General features: G+C 43.8%; 1 pseudogene; it reads right to left on the reverse strand.

The window, feature by feature from the left end:
- Window positions 1–2,345: 2,345 nt before the first annotated feature.
- On the reverse strand, window positions 2,346–3,087 carry LOC116077189 (annotated as a pseudogene).
- Window positions 3,088–6,470: the final 3,383 nt, after the last annotated feature.

Below are 6,470 nucleotides of genomic sequence, written 5' to 3' on the forward strand. Positions count from 1 at the left end.
AGGGAGGAGAGGGAGAGGGAGGAGAGGGAGAGGGAGAGAGAGGAGAGGGAGAGAAACCCTGTCACGAAAAGAGAGAGACAGAGACAGAGACAGAGAGAGACTTAGCTGGCAAGAATGACAGCTCAGACTGAGTTTTCTTCCTCTTTCCTGTATGACACTCACCAAAACTCACAGACATACCCGAGACCAGGAAAGTGAAGAGCCCACAGGGTTCCAGCTTTTTCTCGAGTGAGCTCTAAGATGCTCTTTCCCACCAAGCATTTATTCCAGTGCTTAATAGTGACTCCTGAGGTTCCAGCTGCTTACCTCATCCCTGCATACCCAAGGACTTCTTATCTCAGGAACTTCACTTGACTCATCCATATGGAGCTGCGACCTACAGGAGACACGCACTAAGTTCTCTCACCAAAATCCAGAGCCTGATGCTTATCACGACTCTGCTTACTGATCATTTAATTCGGTGACACTCCAGGAACAAAGTCCCACCCACCAAGGACAAACATGAAGTGAGCATCTAGCCAAGGGGAATCTGGTCCAGATATGTCTTGGTGCCATGATTACAATAATCTTGGTGGGGCTTCTAGCAGAGGATTGGCACACTCAGAAGAAATGCTTACAACACAGGATCAGAGCTGGGCAAAGGCCACTACCACCTCTCTCACTGGCCTAGAAATAACATGGCTTTCAGCAGAGGGATCGACCAGATGTTCACAACCATGGACATACTCAAGAGTGGGGAGGTTACATAAAAAATGAGTGTGGAGAATAAATATGAGGCAGAGCCAACAAGGTAGGATGGTGGGTCATGAGCTTTCTTGGTGCTTAATCAAGAGTTGAGTCAATGTCTACTTTGCTCTAAGAACTCCACATGGGATGAAAAAGTCTCTTTTCTGATATCTTGCACATTGTAGGTATCATAATAGACCTGTGTAATGGCTTTTCTTCAACCCTCTCTTACAAGATTAACTTACAAAGTACCTGGCTTTCACAGCTGACCTGTTCCATCATTTGTGCACAAACTCTTGCTCTCTAATAGTCTGTGTTCCTCTGACAGTCCATAGCTTTAGCCTTTACCCTAGCCTCATCTTAAGTCACAGTTGGATATGTCGAATTTTTAGAAGGCAAATGTGCCCTCCAGAACGTGGGGTAGGGTATTCCTTTTTAATAGTATACAACCTGTAGGATAAGAAGGCATAGTCTTCTTTGTTTATAGTAGATATATTTCAAGACTTGAAATGGGTGCCTAAAAATATAGAAAGGACCAAATCCTGTGCCCATCATGTTTTTTCCTACATATATTCTTGCTTTTTGAGGCCATTATAATAAGAGGAATCTGACCTGATTGTCTGTGACAGTTGATCTGCCAAACAAGATAGCTATTACATCTTCATGAAGAGCGCATACACATCCACAACATTGGTTTACTTTCTGAAATGTAATAATACGGGATGGTGTAAAAATTGTTTTATATGTATAAATTTTTCCACTTAATATTTTCAACCTAAGGTTGATTAAATGTGATGGAAACCACATGAAGCAAAACCATACATGAGGGACACTCCTGAAAAATACATCCATGGCTTCCCTGTATTAGAAAGAGTCTTAATCTTATCTGAAAGGCCAGAGTAGTCAAATTCAGAGAGATTGAAAATAATCACTTCTGGAAGACGAGGATGGAAGAAGGGAATGCTGGAAGGACTATGGTGTGATGATGATTGCTTTGGAACTAGAAAGAGGTGATGGTTGTCCAATATTGTCAGTGTGCTAAGAGCCATTGAATGGTTCGCTTATAACAACTAGCAAGTCATCTGACAAAGTGGTTAGTGCCTGCACTAGTTCATGGGAGGAGACGTCAGAGGATAGTGAGTTCAAGGCTGGCTTTGTACTACATATGAGTGCACATCTCAAAAACAAATGCAGTCATTTTTAGTGGGGGTATAGTAAACTTTATTGATGGTATTCAAGAGAGTAGGGAGGGCCCCCTAGGCCCCTCCTGTTATTATGGGGGTCTGGGATGGAAATTGTGAGGGAGATGCTCAGTGCTGGGGTAGGGACTCCTCAGCAACTGAGGTCCTCTCTCTTGCTCTCAGTTTCCTTGCTGGGGTGGGTGTCCAGGGCTTCTTACTCCTTGGAGGCCATGTAGGCCATGAGGTCCACCACCCTGTTGCTGTAGCCATATTCATTGTCATACCAGGAAATGAGCTTTACAAAGTTGTCACTGAGAGCAATGCCAGCCGCAGCGTCAAAGGCAGATGAGTGGGAGTTGCTGTTGAAGTCGCAGGAGACAACCTGGTCCTCGGTGTAGCCCAGGATGCTGCCCTTCAGTGGGCCCTCAGATGCCTGCTTCACCACCTTCTTGATGTCAGATCCACAACGGATACACTGGGGGTAGGAACATGGAAGGCCATGCCAGTGAGCTTCCGGTTCAGCTCTGGAATGACCTTGCCCACAGCCTTGGCAGCACCAGTGGATGCAGGGATAATGTTCTGGGCAACCCCACATCCATCACACCACAGCTTTCCAGAGGGGCCATCTACAGTCTCCTGAGTGGCAGTGATGGCATGTACGGTGGTCATGAGCCTTTCCACAATGCCAAAGTTGTCATGGATGACTTTGGCCAGGGGAGCCAAGCACTTGGTGGTGCAGGATGCATTCCTGACAATCTTCAGTGAGTTGTCATATTTCTCATGGTTCACACCCATCACCAACATGGGGGCATTGGCAGAAGAGGTGGAGATGGTGACCCTTTTGGCCCCACCCTTCAAGTGGGCCCCAGTCTTCTTCAATGCCAGTAAACTCCACAACATACTCAGCACCAGCATCACCCCATTTGCTGTTAGTGGGATCTCGCTCCTGGAAGGTGGTGATGGGCTTCCTGTTGATGACAAGTTTCCCATTCTCAGCCTTGACTGTGCAGTTGAATTTGTCATGAGTGAAATCATACTGGAACATGTAGACCATGTAGTTGAGATCAATGAAGGGGTCATTGATGGCAACGATCTCCACTTTGCCAGATACAGAGCAGAAGGCAGCCCTGGTAACCAGGTGCCTAATACAGCCAAATCCGTTCACACTGACCTTCACCATCTTGTCTACAGGGCGAGGCTGGCACTGCACAAGAAGATGTGGCTGTCTCTGGAGCAGGGAGGCGCAGAGAACCACAAATTCAGTCTTACGACTTCAGATAACCATAATGCATTGTGTATTTAAAGGTCACAGAAAGATTTTTGAATGTTTTCAACAGAAAAAAATATATTACATAATATACATATGTGTATCCCTTATAAGTGTACAATTTTAGTTTTGTGTGTGTGTTAAATATTGATTTTTGGAAGATGGTAATTTGTTTTATGAATTATACCTCTCAAAATATTAAGAGAAAAACCTGTCTCTTTGGTATCCATCATTTCTACCTGGGTTGTCTCTTCTAGGAAACTGTGTGGAATTATCTAGAAAATGCATGCTGTTTGCTGTCATCCAGGCTTCCAGCTAGAAGTTAGTCCCTTCCTGCAAACTAAAGCTTCCATTTTGCTGGTATTTTTCTGTCTTCAGATAAGTCATTTTGGAAAGAGTGGCTGTCTAGCTGTTATCTTTTGCACACACACAAACACACACACACACACACACACACACGCTCACGTGTGCGTGCGCACTGCTATTGAGACCGATAGGGGCTTGTGTATTTATTTTGTAGTGGTGGTGTTGGAACTTAAGGCTTCTCATGTGCTAGGCACATGTTCTACCACTGAGTGTCAGGTTCCTGCCCTGGAATTGTTAAAGTAGATACATTTTAAAATTAAGATAAATTGGCAAGCATGCATACTTCTGTGGGGTGTAGTTTGTCACTAAGAAGAATTAAAGACAGAAAAAAAATACTAAAAACAATCTCCTGAAAGTGTTAGTTAAAAAGATTTGTTTTTAAATCCAGTATGTATGTGGGTATGTGTACATGAGTGCATTGCCCCCTGTGGCCAGATGAGGGCATCAGATACTCAGTGCTAGAGTTACAGGCCTGAGTAACTGCCTGATGTGGATATTGCGAAATGCATTTGGGTCCTCTGGAAGAGCAATACATGCTCTAAGCTGCTCATCCATCTCTCTAGCCAAGGACAGAAAAACCTTTTATTATTTTCCTAAAGGGAAAGGACCTATCAATGGAGAAGAGTTCTTCCATAGCATACTTACTTGTACTTGATACTTAAATATAGGTGTCCATTTCAAAATATGGAAATAACTGTTATAAGAAATTATAACAAGTCTTACACAATAAAAGTCTAAGCAATCTTGAATGGAAATACTGATATTACAGGTAGTTAGGAGACTAATGGTCAAGAGACCAAACTACAACACAAGAACCCAGCTATTCAGTCTGCCCCTTCCCCCATCTCCAAAAATAAAAGAACCAGGGCTGGCGAGATGGCTCAGCGGGTAAGGGCACTGACTGCTCTTCTGAAGGTCCTGAGTTCAAATCCCAGCAACCACATGGTGGCTCGCAACCATCCATAATGAGATCTGACGCCCTCTCCTGGTGTATCTGAAGACAGCTACAGTATACTTACATGTAATAAGAAATAAATCTTTAAAAAAAAAAAAAATCAAGGAACCAGCAGAGAGTGTGGAAAGTAGAGGCCTCTGATATCCGAATGTGGGCAGGTGGGATACGTGGATGTCTACTTAGCCAAATATTACATCTGATGGATGTACCAACAGCCAGGGAAGAGGGATCCATTTCTGCTGCCACTTCTGGTTTTAGATTTTTTATTTTAAAAATTATGTAACTCTTTCAGAGTCAGTGTTACAGGTGGCTATAAGTTGCCCAATGTGGATTTTAGAAACTGAACTCTGGTTCTCCTGAAGTGCAGATATAGTTTTAACTGTTGGGTATCTCTCCAGCCCCACCTGCTGCTACTTTCTATTCTTGACTTCACTTCCTGTCTACCAGCCTCACTTCCTGCCTTATTTACTTCTTGCCTTCCCTTGTGCAACAGCGGTCCTGTACATAGTATAGGCTGTCATGGTTGTCTTGTTGTCTTTACTGCTGTGGATTGGTGAATAGAGGGATTCAGGGAGTGCCCAGGTCTGGGTCAGGACTCTGGATAAGTGGTCCCTGTCATCTTATTTAGGGATCTGGGGTCTTGATTTGGGTTATGTAGAAAATTACTGTACCTCACTGGGGTTTTTCTTCTAGAACTGTGGTTGAGTTTGGCCCAGGAAAGCACCCTAATATTTACTAATGAGCTGTTCTTCAGGGACAGCTGCGGATTTTGAAATGTGGTTTAGCTGATAGGAACCAACGAATGATGTTTGGAGGAGCCCATGAATGAAGTCAGTGTTCTGGAGAATTGTATAGGAACGGACACCCATAACCTTTGGTTATTTCCTTCTGGAACCCCCTTCCCTACTCAGTTCCAATAAGTGCCTGGGTGCCTTCCTGACATGCAAACATGAATATGCTACAATGCTGATGAGTTGCTGAAGATGCTGAATTATGGAAGGATGGTCTTGCTATGTACCTTACCAAAGTACTCACACTGAGAACTTCCTTCTTGGTTAGCAATGGTAACAGATCCAAAACATGTATACATACATTTTCTGCAGTAGGGTAAAGACTATGTTCTTAGAAGCCAGTAACAGGAAGAGGTTGATGATCCAGATAAATCAGTGTCATGAAAACAAGCCCTGCTTTGCTTGTTCACCTCTACACAGGTGCACCGTTCCTGTAAATAGCAGCAAGTCCTCCAGCCATCTCTCATCCTTGAGTGTGGTTTGCAGACAGAGGATGGATCTGAGAGTCTGGAACACAGGAAATATACCTCAAGAAAAATGAATTAACCAAAAGATGAACTAAGACCCTGGTTGAGGGGCTGGAGAGATATCTCAGCAGTTATGTTTCTGCTTCTTTCCAAAGGACCCGAGTTTGATTCATAGCACCCAATTCTAGTGGCTCACAACTGACTGTAATTCTAGTTCAAGGGATCCAACACCTAATTCTGGCCTCCACAGGCACCTTCATAACCGTGTACTTGGACCCATGTAGACAAATACACAAACATTAAAAAGACTCTGGTCAAAAGCTTATGCCTGGAGAGTTTATAGCCCCTAGTGTTTAATCTGCTACTGCTTGCAAAATGGTCATGCGGTTAAATTGCCATTTCAATTTTAAAATTTACTCTTGTAGTCCTAAGCTGTTCTTAACCTGGGACAGAGAAGCTACTAGGACTGCAAAACCAAAACCAAATCACAACTGGGCAGGCCCGTAATCCCAGTGCTGGTGTGATGGAGACAGGAGGATTAGGCTGACTGTGCAGTCGGTTTAGCCAAATTGGGAAGTTCTAAGCCTAGAGACTCAGTCTCAAAAAACAAGGGGAAGAATGGACACCAAATACTGACCTCTGATCTCTACATGCACATAAATAAGCACACAGGCATACCTTTCTCTCTCTCTCTCTCTCTCTCTCTCTCTCTCTCTC

The sequence above is a fragment of the Mastomys coucha genome, unplaced genomic scaffold (assembly GCF_008632895.1).
Source record: "Mastomys coucha isolate ucsf_1 unplaced genomic scaffold, UCSF_Mcou_1 pScaffold5, whole genome shotgun sequence".
NCBI lineage: Eukaryota > Metazoa > Chordata > Mammalia > Rodentia > Muridae > Mastomys > Mastomys coucha.